Below are 22,789 nucleotides of genomic sequence, written 5' to 3'. Positions count from 1 at the left end.
TCCGGTAGGCGTCACCCCACGGATTCGCGTTGGCACTCTCACACAGGTTGTCGAAACACGCTCTCTTGCTGCTTTTAATAGCCTTGTTAAGGGCCAACACTTCACGGCGGTTCTCTCTTGCATCCTCGGTGCGAGCTCTTTGCATCCTACGTCTAGCTCTGAGGCAGGCTGACCGTAGAGCTGCAATCTCGGCACTCCACCAGTATACCGGGCATCTACCGTTTCTTGGCAGTGTTTTTCTCGGCATAGTGGCGTCGCACGCGCGTGATAGAACAGCTACCAGCGCATCCCCGCTTAGACTGTCGGTGTTGGCCTCCAGTCCCAGGGCCGCGGTGAAAGCTTCGCTGTCGAAGTGATTGGACTTCCACCAGCGTACCTGACAGGGATCTCCCGCCCTCGGATGCTGCACACCATAGTTGATCTTAAAGCGGATTGCTAAATGATCGCTATGGGTGTAGCCTTCGTCTACCCTCCATTCCATGCCTGGAGCCAGACTCGGGCTGGCAAATGTTAGGTCAATCCACGCCTCCACTCCGTTTCTACGGAATGTACTAGCGGAGCCATTATTAGCTAGCACAGTATGGAGTTTCGCAAGCGCTTCCATTAGCGCTTGAGCCCTGCTATTTGTACAGCGGCTGCCCCACTCCACTGCCCAAGCGTTAAAGTCTCCCGCTATGACTACCGGTTTCCGGCCCACTAGGTCTGACGAGAGCCTGTCGATCATCTGGTAGAGCTGTTCTATTGGCCACCTTGGTGGGGCGTAGCAGCTGCAATAGAACACACCATTGATCTTGGCAATCGCCACACCCTCGGCGGAGTGGTGTATTACCTCTTGAACCGGGAACCGTCCCGTTGTACAGATTGCCACCATTCCAGACCCGTCCGACACCCAATTGCCGTTGCCGGCAGGGATGCGGTACGGGTCTGATAAAAGGGCGACATCTGTCCTCGACTCCGAGACCGACTGCCACAGCAGCTGTTGGGCTGCTGCACAATGGTTAAGATTTAGTTGTGTGACGTTCACGGCTTCTTCTTATTTAACTCACCGAAGGGACACGAAGGTCCGCCCATAGCATGTTTATGGGCTTGCTTCTTAGCGGTGCAGATAAGGCACTTGTGTGCCTTAGTGACCCCCGCTCTTTATGTCCCTCCTCGCCGCAGTGACGACATAGTTTGCTCCTATCTATGCCTTTGCACTCGTAGGCTTTGTGGCCGGACTCAAGGCACCGATATCACCTATCCACTGAAGGCGGCTGGGGTATGCTAATAGGGCATACCGACCAGCCGATCTTCAGCTTCCCTTTCTCGGTTACCTTTTTGGCATCCGCCTTCAGTGGCCTGAGGTAGGCTACTTGGGTGCCAGAGGGTCCATCTCTCAATCGCACAGAGGCCCGCTCGATTGTGACGTCGCAGTGCTCCTTAACGGCTGCGACGACGTCTTCTGCGGTCGTGAACTCGTCCAAGTGCTTGCACTGGAGAGTCGTTTCCGCCCCTAGCGACCTGACTTGGGCGCCTTCACCAAGGACCTCTTGGGCCAAGGCCTTGTATACCGCACTAGATTGTGCGCCTCGCTTCAGCACCAGGAGCATTTCTCCCGTGTTGGTTCGTCTCACGCTACGCACATCTTGCCTAAGGGCCGAATGGCTTTCGGCCGCCTTCATCGACTTTAGGACATCGGCATATTTGTCCTTGTCGGTTTTCAACCACAAGGCCTCGCCTCTGTCCTTGGCCTTCTTCGCGGGCCGCGGTACGTCTGGTGTCGGTGCCGGCTTCTTCCTGGTAACCAGCGTCCAGGGTTTGAGGCCCCCTGCCCCGGTCGCGCCGGGTTGCTGGTACCAACACTCTGCTCAGCGAGGTCACTCTCGCCCTCGCTTACCTCGCCCAAACGGCGTTTGACCTTAACGGTTGCACGCCGTTGTGTATGTGTGTGTGTATGTGTGTGTGTATGTATGTGCGTATGTATCAAATAATGTCACTCATTTTTCTCAGAGATGGCTGGACCGATTTGCCCAAACTTAGTCTCAAATGAAAGGTGCAACCTTCCCATCGGCTGCTATTGAATTTTGGATTGATCGGAATTCTGGTTCCGGAGTTATGGGTTTCAGAGTGCGGCCACACAGAAATTTCTCATACAAACTATAGGAAAAATTAAAAATAGAATTTTCATTTTTGATGCTAAATGTGTTCAAGGTGCATGAAACGTCAAGATTTGATGCAAACTCGAAAAAAAATTTGACGACGATTCACTTTTTTGGATTTTGGCACATTTTTGCCTTTCTCATATAGAAAGGTTACGCAATCACTCTGAAAAACGTCAACCTTTTTTTTCGACTCGCATAAGGTTTCTGGATTTTAACAGGGGCGTAGTTGATGGTTTACGGAGAGGGGTTCCACCCCCCCCCCCTCTACTGTTCACTCCCCTCCTTTAAAAATCTCCTTAAATCACCCCTCAGACCACCACCCCATCCAGCCCTCATACCCCTCCCTTTCAACCCCATCATCTTTAAACCACCACTATATCACAAAGCATACCAATTTAAGCTGGGGAGTCGTTCGTTCAAGGGACTTTCGCCCTCCTCACATACCCACCCCCGCATGACAAAATGAGTTAGCAAGCAGATAACATTGATCTAATGCTGATTAGGCTAATGGAATATGATATTTTTTTGTTTCAAGTGTTTCATCGTCGACACGTAGCTCATCAAGTTCGTGGCTGGCATGCCATTGTTTATAAGTACAAAGTGTACTAAGAATGTAATGGACATTTCCACAATTATGTTGAACATAAAAAGCCTCCGTGCCATAGTTTAGAGAAATGAGAAAGGCACAATTGCGCCGCTAGGTGGATTAAAACAGGTTTTATTTACTGTGTTTCACATTAATAGGTACATTTCATTTTTGGAGATTTTTTCATTGCATCGAACTACAACAATTTTTAGGTAGTTTTCAAGGGGTTATTTTATAGACTTCTTCCAAAATTTGGCGAACCTATTCCAATTCGTATACCAATTAATTGGTATACTTAAGGGTTTATATGTTGCAGATAGAGAAAATACTGAAATTTTCAGCTTTTTTTGTCCACAATATTACGAAAGCTTATTAAACAATTTTTCCTAATAAGTTTGTGAAAATTATAAACTATTTGAAATTTTTTAATAGCTTAATTTTTCATTTAACGTAATTTTTAATAAATAGTGACCATCGCTTCACAACGTAGTCTATTTTTCATGGCTTGCGGTGAGCACGATTTCTCGAATTGCTGAACTGAAAATTATGGAATTGAAATTAATTTTTAGTATTCTTTACAGACCCGCTGGTGCCCTAAAACGATTTCGCTAGATTTTCAGAGCACTGTGCACCCAGTGCATTAACGCAAGTGACGGAAGGTTATCGAAAAACTTCAAATCGATTAAAAAAATTCGGTTTTTTTGGCTCAGTACAATGTATAACCCCTTTAGGAAAATTCAGTTTTCCACCCACAATATAGATATTTCATTAACAGAGCATTAACAATAATTCGTTTGTATGTCTATTTTATGGGCCATTTTTTCGCTTTCCCATTGATTTGGTTTGAGATTTCTAGCACTGATGTTGTCCTATGCTGATTTGAGCGATTCTCTGAGTCCTGCCACTATCCCATGTAGTATGTGTAATCAAAAACATCGCGAAGCATCAAGTTCTAAATGTTCTCAAACGAAATAATATCCGAAGAGTGATAAGAGTTATAAGAAATGTCTCATCACACTGTTAGGTGGATTAAACACGTTTTACCATTATAATGACTTTTGTTTTGTGGGAAGAAAAAAAAATGTAACATGCAGTTTCTCCTTTCTAAAACGCTTTTAATCCACCTAACAGTGTGATGAGACATTTCTTATAACTCTTATCACTCTCTTCGGATATTATATCGTTTGAGAACGTTTAGAACTTGATGCTTCGCGATGTTTTTGATAACACATACTACATGGGATAGTGGCAGGACTCAGAGAATCGCTCAAATCAGCATAGGACAACAGCAGTGCTAGAAATCTCAAACCAAATCAATGGGAAAGCGAAAAAATGGCCCATAAAATAGACATACCAACGAATTATTGTTAATGCTCTGTTAATAAAATATCTAAATTGTGGTGGGAAAACTGAATTTTCCTAAAGGGGTTATATATTGTACTGAGCCAAAAAAATCGAATTTTTTTTAATCGATTTGAAGTTTATACTTTACTCAAATTTCCAACGTGACTGAGAACTAAGAAATCAACGCTTTTTCTTGAAAAGGGCGATACTAGCAGTGATACCATTCAAAGAAAATCAACAGTGAATATTTCCAGACTTGGTTTTATTATATAAGAACTATTGTGTTTTTACATCCTAGATTACATGATTCAGTGATCGAAACCCAAAACTTCATAAAGTATTTGAAATTATTAAATTAAAATTTGTTTTTGCTATTGAAATTGACAAAATGATAGTATCGCCCCTTTGGCGATTGTTTACTTTTTCGGTCCCACCTATCAGCATTGAAGTATCGCCCTTACGTTTTTTTACAATAACTACCGTATTACACCACCGATTTCGTCCGTGTTTTTTCAATAGCGATCATTGTTACTATTTACAGCTTGTATCAGAAAATAACAGTTTCGCCTCTAAACTGCTAGCAAAAAAAGTATCGCCCTGTTTGTTTGCATGGAGCGTGGAGGACGAAACTTTAAATAAATAAACAAAAATACAGTTTCGCCCGTTGTATTTTTTGCTGTAGTTTAAGAAAGCAATATCGTAGAATCAAAATTTTTAGTTTAATTTGTTGCGTTTCAAAGCCCTCATTCGCATGTATGAAAAACCCTTATGTTTACATTTGTAACAATCGCCCTTTTCACAAAAAAGTGTTGAAATGAAATCGCAGCTTCTGATATCACGCTATCTCTGAAGTGCATGCGTGCATAGTTTCAAATTTTACTTTGACATCGACTTTTTCTAAAGGTGACTTCCCAGTAGTATCCTTGATTTGAATAATTATCGCTAATCCTAATGTCAAAGAACAAATAAAAACCTCTCGAAAACGAACCGTTTGGGAAAATCATCATCATTACTGGAATTTTCATTTTCACGAAACTTTTCGATAACCTTCCGTCACTTGCGTAAATGCACTGGGTGCACAGTGCTCTGAAAATCTAGCGAAATCGTCTTAGGGCACCAGCGGGTCTAATTCAGAGCTATCTGCGCGGCGAGTTTAATCTGTAAAGAATACTAAAAATTAATTTCTATTCCATAATTTTCAGTTCAGCAATTCGAGAGATCGTGCTCACCGCAAGCCATGAAAAATAGACTACGTTGTGAAGCGATGGTCACTATTTATTAAAAATCACGGTTAAATAAAAAATTAAACTATTAAAAAAATTCAAATAGTTTATAATTTTCACAAACTTATTAGGAAAAATGTTAATTAATAAGCTTTCGTAATATTGTGTAGGAAAAAAGCTGAAAATTTCAGTATTTTCTCTATCTGCAACATATAAACCCTCAAGTATACCAATTAATTGGTATACGAATTGGAATAGGTTCGCCAAATTTTGGAAGAAGTCTATAAAATAACCCCTTGAAAGCTACCTAAAAATTGTTGCAGTTCGATGCAATAAAAAAATCCCCAAAAATGAAATGTATCTATTAATGTGAAACACAGTGAATAATACATACAATAAAGACCCATTTTTATCACTCTCATGGTATATTTTAGGCTGACAAAATGGGGACATTGACTAAATCGGGCAATTTTTTTTTCTTTATAAAAAACTGAAGCTGTTAAAATATTCTTCCCGTCCCTTGATGTAGTCTGATAACTATTTCTGATTATGATGCACTTTTTATTTTTGCATATTTCCATCTTCAGGATAAGGAAAACATGCTCAAGAATGGATTTACTCGAATTCAGTCTTGTTCGTCTGCTAGAGCCCATCAAACATATGTTCATATTTGGCTGATAAAATCGGGGTTTCAATGTATTATAATAGATATTCAGCATTCGAAGAAGTTTCTTGTGAACGTGTAGAACGACTTTGTTTCTACTTACTTGAAGTCAGCGGCGTAGCCAGAAATTCGGTTTGGTGGGGGTTTGGTGAAAATCGATCATACTGTCCAAACGGCATAATTCCGAAAGTGTAATTTTTGAAGTTTTAAAATTATGCAGAATAATTTTTTCAGAAAATAGTGACAGAGTTCGTGTCTTTAGCGAAATTTTTGAGACTTTATTGTAGTCATGAATATTAACCTGAGAAAATTCACCATAAATATTTCTTGGACGATATACCGTAAAAATTATTTACTAAAGACTAAGATACTACTAAGATACTAAACCTCCGAAATTGGTGGTTTCAAAATGATGCTATCTTGACCTTAAATTACTGTTTTTAAACATTTGACCTATACATATAATTGGTCATATAACAAAAATTAAATGCTCATCAAAATCGATCAGGAACTGCTAGAGTCGAATGGAAATCGTCATTTTTCATAAATTTCTCTCTGCATTCGGAAAGTGTTATCCTCGTTATTAATCATCTTACGTTTTCGTCTCAACTCGACGCATTCCCAAAATAAAAACCTGTTTTAATCCACCTAGTAGTGCAATTGTGCTTGTCTCATTTGTCCAGACTACGATTCCATGGCTGGTTATATTCAATACAATGGTGGAAATGAATATTACATGTTCAGTACGATTTGCACATACATACAATGGATCGACAGCCACGATCTTGAGATACTATGTGATACTGAAACATCGCTTGAAACCAGCGGCAGATCATGGAGAAAGATCCGGGAGGTCTAGGTCCTGCCGAAATTTTTCAACCTGTTAAGAAATTTTAAACTAGTTTTAATTTTAAAGTAGCAACCCCTCACTGCATACCCCCCTCGGGCCGGTATAATTGAAGATTTTTAGAGTGATTGCATAACCTTTCTATATGAGAAAGGCAAAAATGTACCAAAGTCTAAAAAAGTCAATTTTTGTCAAGCATCTCAATGTTTCATGCATTTTAAAGTCATTTGGCATCAAAAATACAAATTTGATTTTGAAAATTTTTCATTTCAGTTTATATGGGAATTTGCTGCGTGATTGCACTCTTCAACTCGTAACCCCGGAACCGGAAGTCCAATCAATAAAAAATTCAATAGCAGCCGATGGGAAGGTTGTACCTTTCATTTGAGCCTAACTCTATGCAAATCGGTCCAGCCATCTCTGAGAAACAGAGGTCACATTTTTTCCACATACACACATACACACATACATACACAGACATTTTCCGATATCGACAAACTCAGTCGATTAGCACATGACACGGCCCTCCGGGTCGGGATTAGATTGACGAATTTTAGAGTGAATGAGAAAGACAAAAACATTTTTGGCAAATGTTGAAAGTTATGCATTTTTTTGGTGAGCAGTTCTATGTTTCATAGACATTAAATCAATTTTAACTTCGCTTCCTATTAAATAAAGACCCTTATTACAGTACATCTCTACAAAAACGAGATCAATTTGAAAATAAATCTGAGGATTATGATTGATTACAGAACTCTGGAATTTTCTATTGGAATGTTTTCAGGCAGGAATTTGACATTGCTGCTATTAGACAACTGTGAAATCAAGTGCAATAGATCAGTTACATATCAGGAGGACCCCATTCCGACAATTTATCAAAAGTCCTCATGATGTTTGCAACAACAGGTTATCAATGTACGGATCAGATAATTGTTATTGTAAAATTTAATTAAATTAGTCTGCATCAATAAATTTTCAACTTCAATTCAAATTTTTTTTTTGGGTGCGTTGGGGGGGGGGGGCGGTGGTTGTATGGTGGTCAACCCCAAAACCTTCTCTTGGCTACGCCGTTGCTTGGAGTAATTTATTTCGCTTCTCATTTTCCGATATGTTTCAAATCGATCCGATGGTTATAAGTTAGAAAAATTGCAGTCAGAAGGTTCGCACAAATGAACATTTTTGCACTGATAAGTTATCAAGTTCCTTCCAGACAACTTGGAAGTGTTCGGTGATTATTTCTAGCGGTTGTAGATACAAAAATGAAATACAAAATTCGTTTTATCGAAATACTGTTTGGCTTATTTCAATGGATTATTACTATATTGAACAATAAATAGGCGACAAAGAGTAATCCACAAACAACAAGCCATAGCTTTTAAAGTATTCAAAATAGATATTTGAAGTCTTCAGTAAAGTTATTCGCAAAAGTAAGAGCTACAAATTTGCTGAAGACATCATTTCGATATAATCACTTACAAGAAAATTTGTGAAAATATCTCACTCATAGGGTGATTAATCAGCAAAATCACAATACCAAAAGAAAGGGCATATTGCCTACATTATATTCTCCGAAGATACTATTGACCTAAAATAAGCCGTTTTGGCGTTAATAATAGATTACATGTTTTTGGTCATATTTCTGGCAATGGGAAATGATAAAAATCTTTCGTCCGCATTTAATGTTTAATATCTCTTTTGATAATAGTCCGATTTCAACAACCTATAGCTTGTTCGAAAGGTATTCGTTAAAGCTATCTAAAAACATATAAATTGGTAATCTTTATTTTTAATTTTCGGCAGATAATTAAAAAAAACTGCGAAAAACGCCATTTTTACGCATTCAAACATTCATATCTTGGAAACTAAACATCAGAATCAAAAACAAATTAATAGCGTTCATACTGTTTTTTAGTTCTTTCATATAAATTTGGTTTGGATAAGATCGGTTCAGCCATTGCTGAGAAACACGAATGAGAATTTGTCCGTTACATACACACACACACACAGACATTGTCCCAAATCGTCGAGCTGAGTCGATTGGTATATAAGACTCGGCCCTCCGGGCCTCGGAAAAAATCTTGAAAGTTTGAGCGAATTCTATATATTTCTTTTATAAGAAATGTAAAAAAACTGAAGAATGAGATTCAGCTGTCCTGTCAAAATTAATGCTATAGAATGGCGCTTCCACAAGTATGTATTACAGTCAGAAAGTCTATCGATTTTCTGAGAAATCAAGGTGGTACGAATTACCTCCACGGTCATAATAGGCCAGGGTTTCCCTATATATATATATATATATATATATATATATATATATATATATATATATATATATATATATATATATATATATATATATATATATATATATATATATATATATATATATATATATATATATATATATATATATATATATATATATATATATATATATATATATATATATATATATATATATATATATATATATGAAACGTCGAGATTTGATGCAAACTCGAAAAAAAATTTGACGACGATTCACTTTTTTGGATTTTGGCACATTTTTGCCTTTCTCATATAGAAAGGTTATGCAATCACTCTGAAAAACGTCAACCTAATCCCGGCCCGGAGGGCCGAGTGTCATATCCCATTCGACTCAGTTCGTTGAGATCGGAAAAAGTCTGTATGTGTGTGTATGTGTGTGTGTGTGTGTGTGTGTGTGTGTGTGTGTGTGTGTGTATGTATGTATGTGCGTATATGTCAAATAATGTCACTCATTTTTTTCAGAGATGGCTGGACCGATTTGCCCAAACTTAGTCTCAAATGAAAGGTGCAACCTTCCCATCGGCTGCTATTGAATTTTGGATCGATCGGAATTCTGGTTCCGGAGTTACGGGTTTCAGAGTGCGGCCACACAGAAATTTCTCATATAAACTATAGGAAAAATAATAAATAGAATTTTTATTTTTGATGCTAAATGTGTTCAAGGTGCATGAAACGTCGAGATTTGATGCAAACTCGAAAAAAAATTTGACGACGATTCACTTTTTTGGATTTTGGCACATTTTTGCCTTTCTCATATAGAAAGGTTATGCAATCACTCTGAAAAACGTCTACCTAATCCCGGCCCGGAGGGCCGAGTGTCATATCCCATTCGACTCAGTTTGTCGAGATCGGAAAAAGTCTGTATGTGTGTGTGTATGTGTGTGTGTATGCATGTATGTGCGTATGTGTCAAATAATGTCACTCATTTTTCTCAGAGATGGCTGGACCGATTTGCCCAAACTTAGTCTCAAATGAAAGGTGCAACCTTCCCATCGGCTGCTATTGAATTTTGGATCGATCGGAATTCTGGTTCCGGAGTTACGGGTTTCAGAGTGCGGCCACACAGAAATTTCTCATATAAACTATAGGAAAAATAAAAAATAGAATTTTTATTTTTGATGCTAAATGTGTTCAAGGTGCATGAAACGTCGAGATTTGATGCAAACTCGAAAAAAATTTGACGACGATTCACTTTTTTGGATTTTGGCACATTTTTGCCTTTCTCATATAGAAAGGTTATGCAATCACTCTGAAAAACGTCAACCTAATCCCGGCCCGGAGGGCCGAGTGTCATATCCCATTCGACTCAGTTCGTCGAGATCGGAAAAAGTCTGTATGTGTGTATGTGTGTATGTATGTGTGTGTATGTGTGTATGTGTGTGTATGTGTGTGTATGTATGTGCGTATGTGTCAAATAATGTCACTCATTTTTCTCAGAGATGGCTGGACCGATTTGCCCAAACTTAGTCTCAAATGAAAGGTGCAACCTTCCCATCGGCTGCTATTGAATTTTGGATCGATCGGAATTCTGGTTCTGGAGTTACGGGTTTCAGAGTGCGGCCACACAGAAATTTCTCATACAAACTATAGGAAAAATAAAAAATAGAATTTTTATTTTTGATGCTAAATGTGTTCAAGGTGCATGAAACGTCGAGATTTGATGCAAACTCGAAAAAAAAAATTTGACGACGATTCTCTTTTTTGGATTTTGGCACATTTTTGACTTTCTCATATAGAAAGGTTATGCAATCACTCTGAAAAACGTCAACCTTTTTTTTTCGACTCGCATAAGGTTTCTGGATTTTAACAGGGGCGTAGTTGATGGTTTACGGAGAGGAGTTACACCCCCCCCCCTCTACTGTTCACTCCCCTCCTTTAAAAATCTTCTTAAATCACCCCTCAGACCACCACCCCATCCAGCCCTCATACCCCTCCCTTTCAACCCCATCATCTTTAAACCACCACTATATCACAAAGCATACCAATTTAAGCTGGGGAGTCGTTCGTTCATGGGACTTTCGCCCTCCTCACATACCCACCCCCGCATGACAAAATGAGTTAGCCAGCAGATAACATTGATCTAATGCTGATTAGGCTAATGGAATATGATATTTTTTTGTTTCAAGTGTTTCGTCGTCGACACGTAGCTCATCAAGTTCGTGGCTGGCATGCCATTGTGTATAAGTGCAAAGTGTACTAAGAATGTAATAGACATTTCCACAATTATGTTGAACATAAAAAACCTCCGTGCCATAGTTTAGAGAAATGAGAAAGGGACAATTGCACCGCTAGGTGGATTAAAACAGGTTTTATTTACTGTGTTTCACATTAATAGGTGCATTTCATTTTTGGAGATTTTTTCATTGCATCGAACTACAACAATTTTTAGGTAGTTTTCAAGGGGTTATTTTATAGACTTCTTCCAAAATTTGGCGAACCTATTCCAATTCGTATACAAATTAATTGGTATACTTAAGGGTTTATATGTTGCAGATAGAGAAAATACTGAAATTTTCAGCTTTTTTTGTCCACAATAGCTTATTAAACAATTTTTCCTAATAAGATTGTGAAAATTATAAACTATTTGAATTTTTTTAATAGCTTAATTTTTCATTTAACGTGATTTTTTAATAAATAGTGACCATCGCTTCACAACGTAGTCTATTTTTCATGGCTTGCGGTGAGCACGATCTCTCGAATTGCTGAACTGAAAATTGTGGAATAGAAATTAATTTTTAGTATTCTTTACAGACCCGCTGATGCCCTAAAACGATTTCGCTAGATTTTCAGAGCACTGTGCACCCAGTGCATTAACGCAAGTGACGGAAGGTTATCGAAAAGTTTCGTGAAAATGAAAATTCCAGTAATGATGATGATTTTCCCAAACGGTTCGTTTTCGTGAGGTTTTTATTTGTTCTTTGGCATTAGGATTAGCGATAATAATTCAAATCAAGGATACTACTGGGAAGTTACCTTTAGAAAAAGTCGATGTCGCAGTAAAATTTGAAACTATGCACTCATGCACTTCAGAGATAGCGTGATATCAGGAGCTGCGATTTCATTTCATGGCTTTTTTGTGAAAAGGGCGATACTTACAAATGTAAACATAGGGCTTTTTTCATACATGCGAATTAGGGCTTTGAAACGCAACAAATTAACCTAAAAATTTTGATTCTACGATATTGCTTTCTTAAACTACAGCAAAAAATACAACGGGCGAAACTGTATTTTTGTTTGTTTATTTAAAGTTTCGCCCGCGATACTTCAATGTTGATAGGTGAGACCGAAAAAGTAAACAATCGCCAAAGGGGCGATACTATCATTTTGTCAATTTCAATAGCAAAAACAACTTTTAATTTAATAATTTCTAATACTTTAAAAAGTTTTGGGTTTCGATCACTGAATCATGCAATCTAGGATGTAAAAACGCTTTTAATCCACCTAACAGTGTGATGAGACATTTCTTGTAACTCTTATCACTTTCTTCGGATATTATATCGTTTGAGAACATTTGGAACTGGATGCTTCGCGATATTCATACTACATGGGATAGTGGCAGGACTCAGAGAATCGCTCAAATAAGCATAGGACAACATCAGTGAAATATCAAACCAAATCAATGGGAAAGCGAAAAAATGGCCCATAAAATAGACATACAAACGAATTATTGCTAATGCTCTGTTAATAAAATATCTAAATTCCTCAATCAATGCATTGTGATGGGAAAACTGAATTTTCCTAAAGGGGTTATATATTGTACTGAGCCAAAAAAATCGAATTTTTTTCGGAATCGATTTGAAGTTTATACTTTACTCAAATTTCCAACGCGACTGAGAACTAAGAAATCAACGCTTTTCCTTGAAAAAAGCGATACTAGCAGTGACACCATTCAAAGAAAATCAACAGTGAATATTTCCAGACTTGGTTTTATTTCCTATTTAAGAACTATTGTTTTTTACATCCTAGATTGCATGATTCAGTGATCAAAACCCAAAACTTCATGAAGTATTCGAAATTATTAAATTAAAATTTGTGTTTGCTATTGAAATTGACAAAATGATAGTATATATATAGTATATGGTCCCTTTGGCGATTGTTTACTTTTTCGGTCCCACCTATCAGCATTGAAGTATCGCCCTTACGTTTTTTACAATACCAATTTTACAATTGGTGGGGGTTTGGTGAAAATCGATCATACTGTCCAAACGGCATAATTCCGAAACCGTAATTTTTGAAGTTTTAAAATTATTCAGAATTAATTTTTCAGGTAATAGTAACAGAGTTCGTGTCTTTAGCGAATTCGTTGAAACTTTATTGTAGTCATGAATATTAACCTGAGAAATTCACCATAAATACTTCTTGGACGATATACCGTCAACATTATTTTATCAAATGATGCGCTGTTTAACGTTTGTAAAACTCATCGAAGATACTAAACCTCCGAAATTGGCGGTTTCAAAATGATGCTATCTTGACCTTAAATTATTATTTTTAAACATTTGACCTATGCATGTAATTGGTCATACAACAAAAATCAAATGCTCATCAAAATCGATCAGAACCTGCTAGAATCGAATGGAAATCGTCATTTTTCATAAATTTCTCTCTACATTCGGAAAGTGTTATCCTAGTTATTAATCATATTACGTTTTCGTCTCAACTCGACGCATTCCCAAAATAAAAACCTGTTTTAATCCACCTAGTGGTGCAATTGTGCTTGTCTCATTTGTCCAGACTACGATTCCATGGCTGGTTATGTTCAATACAATGGTGGAAACGAATATTACATGTTCAGTACGATTTGCACATACATACAATGGATCGACAGCCACGATCTTGAGATACTATGTGATACTGAAACATCGCTTGAAACCAGCGGCGGATCATGGAGAAAGATCCGGGAGGTCCGGGTCCTGCCGAAAATTTTCAACTTGTTAAGAAATTTTAAACTAGTTGTAACTTTAAAGTAGTAACCCCTCACTGCATACTCCCTCCGGGCCGGTATGATTGACGATTTTTAGAGTGATTGCATAACCTTTGTATATGAGAAAGGCAAAAATGTACCAAAGTCCAAAAAAATCAATTTTTGTCAAACATTATTTTTTTCGAGTTTACATCAAATCTCAATGTTTCATGCATTTTAAGATCATTTGGCATCAAAAATACAAATTTGATTTTGAAATTTTTTCATTTCAGTTTATATGGGAATTTGCTGTGTGATTGAACTCTTCAACTCGTAACTCCGGAACCGGAAGTCCAATCAATAAAAAATTCAATTGCAGCCGATGGGAAGGTTGTACCTTTCATTTGAGACTAACTTTGTGCAAATCGATCTAGCCATCTCTGAGAAAGAGAGGTCACATTTTTTTCCACATACACACATGCACACACAGACATTTTCCGATCTCGACGAACTCAGTCGATTGGCATATGACACGCGGCTCTCCGGGTAGGGATTAGATTGACGAATTTTAGAGTGAATGAGAAAGGCAAAAACATTTTTAGCAAATGTTGAAAGTTATGCATTTTTTTGGTGAGCAGTTCTATGTTTCATTAAACCAATTTTAACTTCGCTTCCTATTAAATAAAGACCCTTATTACAGTACATCTCTACAAAAACGAGCTCGATTTGAAAATAAATCTGAGGATTATGATTGATTACAGAACTCTGGAATTTTCTATTGGAATGTTTTCAGGCAGGAATTGGATATTGATGCAATTAGACAACTGTGAAATCAAAACCAATAGATCAGTTACATATCAGGACCCCATTCCGACAATTTATCAAAAGTCCTAATGATGTTAACAACAACAGGTTATCAATCTACGGATCAGATAATTGTTATTGTAATATTGGATTAAATCAGTCTGCATCAATAAATTTTCACGTCTCCCAACCTTTGAACGGAACGGATCGTTATATTTCACAGTGGTTTTCGGTGTGTAAATTTCAGTGAGTGAAGGTCATCCTTTGTTCGTTCGCTAGCTGCCATTCTGCTGGTGCCGGCAGTAAATCCAGTACATTGTTTTCGCTGGTGCGGAACAATCGACGTTGTTTGCAGATAAGTTTTGCTTGATTTTTTTTCCTCGTTTGCTTTCTTTCCTTTTCTCTACTTTTACTCTACCTTGTAATCAAATAATAAGACACATTCCCGTTTATATAACGCTCTGCCCTCGTGCTTAAATGGCCGAAATTGTATACCGCAAACACCGAGGGAGGTAAGACTACCTACTCTCTATCAGGCTCGCTTCGGGTGACATTCGCCGGGTCCTCTCTTCCCAACTACATCCTCCTTGACAAGGTTCGCCTACCAGTTCGCCTGTTTGTACCGCGGGTCATGAGCTGCAGCAATTGCAAGCAGTTGGGCCACACAGCCACATATTGTGGAAATAAGAAACGATGCGGCAAATGCGAAGGACAGCATGAGGATGACTCTTGCGACAAAGAAACTGAAAAGTGTATTTGCTGCGGGGGCCCTTCACATGCTCTTAAATCATGTCCTGCGTACAAGCAGCGCGGGGATAAAATTAAGCGCTCCCTTAAGAAACGCTCAAGGCGTTCTTATGCAGAAATGCTAAAGAATGCTTTGCCATCTGTCCTGTCCGAAAATCCCTATGCTGGTTTGGCTAACGTTGAGCAAGAATCTGACGACCCACGAGAGGGAACATCTTTGGTTAACCCAGGGGAATCCAGGAAGAGGAGAAATCCAGCCTCCCCTACATTGCCTCGTAAGGGTGCCAAGGTGTCGTCCACTCAGAGTGCGCCAACTACAATCAATAAATCCAACGGAAGTGATGCACAAAAGCCGAAGCAATTTGCTCCAGGACTAACTTAATTCTAACAAGGAGTACCCACCACTTTCAGGGACACCAAAAACCCCAAGTGTCGCTTTTTTCAAACAGATACTCAGTCCAGTAGCGGACTAATGAAATTTTCTGACATAGTGGACTTAATTTTCACAGCTTTCAATGTTACTGATCCTCTTAAAAGCCTTCTGATACGTTTTCTCTCTATAGTGCAAACATTTTTGAAGCAGTTGACTACTAAATGGCCCCTCCTTGTAGCGATCGTATCCTTCGATGGCTCAGTCATCGAACGAGGTCACCGATTCGATCACTGTTCTACAGTGGAACAGCAGAAGTATTCTCCCGAAAATCGACTCCTTTAAATTTTTACTAAATAGTTTAAAATGTGATGCTTTCGCATTATGTGAAACTTGGTTAACTTCCGATATAAATCTCAACTTCCACGACTTTAATATAATTCGTCTGGATCGAGAAAACCCCTATGGAGGAGTACTTTTGGGGATCAAAAAGTGCTATTCTTTCAACCGAATTAACCTCCCTTCGACACCAGGCATTGAAATTGTCGCTTGTCAAGTTTTAATCAAAGGTAAATACCTTTGCTTCCATCTACATTCCTACCTACCTTATTGCTTCCATCTACATTCCTTCTAGAGCCTCGGTAGGGCACCGAACGCTTTGTAATATCACGGAATACTTACCGGCACCGCGGCTAGTTCTGGGAGACTTTAACTCGCACGGTACGGTATGGGGCTGTCTTCATGATGATAATAGATCAACATTAATCCAAGATCTTTGCGATAATTTCAACATGACCATCTTAAACACGGGAGAAATGACGCGGATTCCTACACCACCAGCACGCGCAAGCGCGTTGGATTTGTCGCTTTGCTCGACATCGTTACAGTTAGATTGCATGTGGAAGGTGATCCCTGATCCCCACGGTAGCGATCATTTGCCTATCGTGATTTCAATTGCTAACGGTTCAAGACCATCGGAAACAATCAATGTTTCGTATGACCTCACACGGAACATTGATTGGAAGAGTTACGCGACCGCGATATCCGTTAAAATCGAATCCACTCAAGAACTTCCTCCGGAGGAAGAGTACAGGTTTTTGGCTGGCTTGATTCTCGACAGTGCGAATCAAGCTCAGACTAAACCAGTACCCAGCGCGAATACCCATGGACGGTCTCCCACCCTGTGGTGGGATAAAGAGTGCTCAGAGCTGTACGCGGAAAAGTCCACTGCATATAAGGCCTTCCGGGAAGACGGGTTACCCGCTAGCTATCAACAGTACGCGTCGTTAGAAAGTCGAAAGAAGAGTCTAATGAAAGCCAAAAAACGCAGTTATTGGCGCCGGTTCGTCGACGGGTTAACGAGAGAAACAGCGATGAGCACTCTTTGGGGTACGGCTCGACGTATGCGTAACCGTAATAGTACCAACGAGAACGTGGAATATTCAAACCGTTGGATATTCGCTTTCGCCAAGAAGATCTGTCCGGACTCTGTACCGGTACAGAAAATGTGCCGCGCCGCGTCTCCTCACGATACCGCGAACGAAACACCGTTTTCGATGGTGGAGTTCTCACTTGCTCTCTTATCGTGCAACAATAATGCCCCAGGGTTAGACAGAATCAAATTCAACTTGCTGAAGAATCTGCCTGACACTGCAAAAAGGCGCTTGTTGAATTTATTTAACAAGTTTCTTGAGGGTAACATTGTCCCTTATGAATGGAGGCAAGTGAAGGTCATCGCCATCCAAAAACCAGGAAAACCAGCCTCCGACCACAACTCGTATCGGCCGATTGCAATGCTGTCCTGTATTCGGAAGTTGTTCGAGAAAATGATCTTGTTTCGCCTCGACAATTGGGTTGAAGCAAATGGCTTACTGTCAGATACACAATTTGGCTTCCGCAAAGGCAAAGGGACGAACGATTGCCTTGCGTTGCTTTCTACCGAAATCCAAATGGCCTATGCTAACAAAGAGCAGATGGCATCAGTCTTCTTGGATATTAAGGGGGCTTTTGACTCAGTTTCTATCAACATTCTGTCAGAGAAGCTGCACCAGCATGGTCTTTCACCAATTTTAAATAACTTTTTGCTAAACCTGTTGTCTGAAAAGCACGTGCACTTTTCGCATGGCGATTTAACAACATCGCGATTTAGCTACATGGGTCTTCCCCAGGGCTCATGTCTAAGTCCCCTGCTCTACAATTTTTACGTGAATGACATTGACGATTGTCTTGCCAATTCATGCACGCTAAGGCAACTTGCTGACGACGGTGTGGTCTCTGTTACAGGGCCCAAAGCTGCCGACTTGCAAGGACCATTACAAAATACCTTGGACAATTTGTCTGCTTGGGCTCTTCAGCTGGGTATTGAGTTCTCCACGGAGAAAACTGAGTTGGTTGTTTTTTCTAGGAAGCGTGAGCCGGCGCAACTCCAGCTTTTATTAATGGGTGCAACGATCAACCAGGTTTTCACATTTAAATATCTCGGGGTCTGGTTCGACTCTAAAGGTACCTGGGGATGTCACATTAGGTATCTGAAACAGAAATGCCAACAAAGGATCAATTTTCTCCGAACAATAACTGGAACATGGTGGGTGCTCACCCAGGAGATCTGATCAGGTTGTACCAAACAACGATATTGTCGGTGATGGAGTACGGGTGTTTCTGTTTCCGCTCAGCTGCGAACATACACTTCATCAAACTGGAGAGAATCCAGTATCGTTGCTTGCGCATTGCCTTGGGTTGCATGCACTCGACCCATACGATGAGTCTCGAAGTGCTGGCGGGCGTTCTTCCGCTAAAAAATCGATTTTGGGAACTCTCATATCGATTGCTCATCCGATGCGACATTCTGAACCCGTTGGTGATTGAAAACTTCGAGAGGCTCGTCGAGCTTAATTCTCAAACCCGTTTTATGTCCTTGTACTTCGACTACATGACACAGAGCATCGATCCTTCTTCGTACAATCCCAACCGTGTCCGTTTCCTAGATACTTCTGATTCTACTGTATTCTTCGACACATCCATGAAGGAGGAGATTCGTGGAATCCCGGACTATATACGCCCGCAGGTGATCCTCAATATATTTTATAATAAATTCCGAGAAGTCGACTGCGACAAAATGTTTTACACTGACGGATCAAATCTCGATGGGTCCACTGGTTTCGGTATCTTCAACAATACTATCACCGCTTCATTCAAGCTCAATGATCACGCTTCAGTTTACGTCGCAGAGTTAGCTGCAATTCAGTACACCCTTGGGATCATCGACACTCTGCCCACAGATCACTACTTCATCGTTTCGGACAGCCTCAGCTCTATCGAGGCTCTTCGTGCGATGAAGCCTAAAAAGCAATTCCCGTATTTTCTGGGGAAGATACAGGAGTCCCTGTGTACGTTATCTGAAAAATCTTATCAGATTACCTTTGTTTGGGTCCCCTCTCATTGTTCTATCCCGGGCAATGAAAAGGCTGACTCATTAGCAAAGGTTGGCGCATTAAATGGTGACATATACGAAAGACCAATCTGCTTCAACGAATTTTTTAGTATTTGTCGTCAGAGGACGCTCAACAGTTGGCAAACCTCGTGGAGCAATGGGGAACTTGGACGATGGCTACATTCGATTATCCCAAAGGTATCAACGAAGCCTTGGTTCGGGGGGATGGATGTGGGTCGGGATTTTATTCGCGTAATGTCCCGACTTATGTCCAATCACTACACCATGGATGCGCAATTGCGGCGTATTGGGCTTGCAGAGAGTAGTCTGTGCGCTTGTGACGAGGGCTATCACGACATCGTTGTCTGGGTATGCGCCGGGTATTGTGACGCCAGGTCTCAGTTAAAGGAATCCCTTCGGGCCCGAGGTAGACCACCCAATGTACCAGTCCGAGATATGCTGGCAACTCGTGATTTCCCCTATATGTCCCTTATTTATACCTTCATAAAAACGATAAATATCCCAATTTAGCCCCTCTCTTTTATTTCTCGTTTTTAGAGTTTCCTCCTGCCCTGTGGAACCGATCAGCTCCAGAGTGCCACTATGTAACCGCCGTCGCCCTTACCACTACGCCTGCATAGAAGGAAACTGAAGCGAGTGCGACTCGAGGTCCGATGACTTTTGAAGGATTCCCCGCGGGTCCGAAGAATACCATCCGCCAATCCGGTGCTCGACGACTTACTAGACAGAGGCGCAAATTTGTTTCGCTGATCCCCCTTCCCCCCCCCCCCCCCCCGTTCGAGCGAAAGTTGCAAGTTTTGCTCTTCTTTCCCTGTCTCTCCCCTGTGATACAACTGCTGCTACACTGATGCGGAAATAAGCCACCCTCTGAATATCTTGACCAAGCATAAGTTTTAGTTAAAAAATTCAAATTAGTATTCTGTATTCCTAGTTTTAAGATAGCTATAATTTTTACTCTTTATTGAAACTCTTGTCCTCCATCTTGTAAATAGAATTGAATCCCTAGTTTTAAGATTTCTGTGAAGTTTCTCATAAATGTTTGTTCCCCCTTTTGTGTACTAAACTATATTGTTAGTTTTAAGATAACCGTAAAATATTTCGTAAATACTATTACTCCCCCTCTTGTATATCAAAGTGAATCCCTTGTCTTAAATTTTTTCATAAAAAAATCATTTGGCCCTCTCTTGTATATTGAATCTTATTTCTAGTCTTAAGATAGCTGTAAACTTTCTTTTCCTTTGTAAAAAAAATATTTCAACATTGTAACCTCCTAGTTTTAAGATATCCAAATGTAAAAACAAAACCATTTGACACCGCCAAGCTAACGCATTTGTGCCTATCAAATAAACGAAATGAATAAAAAAAAAAATTTCAACTTCAATCCAATATTTTTTGGGTGTTGTGGGGGGGGGGGGGGTAGGGGGTTGTATAATGTTAAACCCCAAAACCTTCTCTTGGCTACGCCGTTGCTTGGAGTTATTTATTTTGCTTTTCATTTTCCGATATGTTTCAGATCGATACGATGGTTATAAGTTAGAAAAATGGCAGTCAGAAGGTTCGCACAAATGAACATTTTTGTACTGATAAGTTATCAAGTTCCTTCCAGACAACTTGGAAGTGTTCGGTGATTATTTCTAGCGGTTGTAGATAGTAAAATGAAATACAAAATTCGTTTTATCGAAATAATGTTTAGCTTATTTCAATGGATTATTACTATATTGAACGATAAATATGCGATAAAGAGTAATCAACAAACAACAAGCCATAACTTTTAAAGTATTCAAAATATATATTTGAAGTCTTCAGTAAAGTTATTCGCAAAAGTAAGAGCTACAAATTTGCTGAAGGCATCATTTCGATATAATCACTTCCAAGAAAATTTGTGAAAATATCTCACTCATAGGGGGATTAATCAGCAAAAGCACAATACCAAAAGAAAGGGCATATTGCCTCCATTAAATTCTCGGAAGATACTACTGACCTAGAATAAGCTGTTTTGGCGTTAATAATAGATTACATGTTGCCTTTCTCATATAGAAAGGTTATGCAATCACTCTGAAAAACGTTAACCTAATCCCGGCCCGGAGGGCCGAGTGTCATATCCCATTCGACTCAGTTCGTCGAGATCGGAAAAAGTCTGTATGTGTGTGTGTATGTGTGTATGTGTTTTTTTTTACAATGGAGAAGACCTTTATGTCCTAGCCCAGTACACGTGCTAACGGTAGGGTCCAATCTACCACACGGGGTGCACTGGGGGCGTGTCGGACTCGAATGGTGACCAGCCATTAATACCGACTAAACTCCATTGGGCTCCGCCATCATTCCTCCCAGGAACTACCTCTCGGTATTACTTCTGGGGGGATGGCTGTACTAAATGTACTCATTCACTCTCACTCACGCGATCATACATCCTGTATGAGGCTTACTTGGGTGCTCTCTCAATCACACTTTGATTCACTCTCAAACACTCCCACATGAGGCTGACTTTTGTGCTCACCTTTTACGTTCCATGCGAGGCTGACTTGTGTGCTCACCTTACTCATTCCTTGCTAGGCTTACTTTTGTGCTCGCCCTACCCATCCATGTGAGGCTGACTTGGGTGCTCACCCTATCACCTGATTCACTCTCAATCGTGCCACTCTATTGTACCTTTGTCACTCCCTCTGGCATCCCATGTGGGACATTTTTCTTAGGCCCCACTTCTGACATACCATGCGAGGCTGACTTTTGTGCTCACCTTTTTCATTCCTTGCTAGGCTGACTTTTGTGCTAGCCTCTACCAACCTGTGAGGCTGACTTTTATGCTCACCCTTAACATGCAGTGTGAAACTGACTTGGATGCTCACCCTTTCACTCCTCTGCCACGCCATGAGGCATCGATAGCTTAGTTCCAACATACTACGCTACGACCCTCCCGTCTTGGCATGAGGCAGTCCACTTATACGCCTATACACTCACTCTTCTGTCTTGCTTCGGGGTGGCTGGGTTTACCCCTTACGCGGTTGCCATTCGCTGCGCCAACCTACCTCGGCATGAACAGACCATTCACTCTCTTATTTTGCGCTTGGCCTTTTTCGCTCCAACTAACCAATCACTAGTTAGCCGTGCCCGCCGTCTGTTGCTCGGTTCGCCAGATTACCTGTAGCCTACTGGCAATCTGGATGGTAGCAGCCGAGACTGCGTTCCACTTCTCCACCGTTTGACACATCCGCTGAATAAGGGTATCCGGGGTTGTGTCCCAGCCACAGACGTCAAGCATTGCTCTTCTTTCGACGTCGAACCGATGACATACGAACAGTATGTGTTCGGCAGTTTCATCTACACCTGGGCAGTCCGGGCAGACTGGGACCTCCGCGTGTCCGAACCTGTGGAGGTACTGACGGAAACAGCCATGGCCTGACA

Source organism: Topomyia yanbarensis, chromosome 2 (genome assembly GCF_030247195.1).
Source record: "Topomyia yanbarensis strain Yona2022 chromosome 2, ASM3024719v1, whole genome shotgun sequence".
In the NCBI taxonomy this organism is placed as follows: Eukaryota; Metazoa; Arthropoda; class Insecta; order Diptera; family Culicidae; genus Topomyia; species Topomyia yanbarensis.
The sequence above is the reverse complement of the archived record's forward strand: the minus strand, read 5'-3'. Positions refer to the sequence as shown.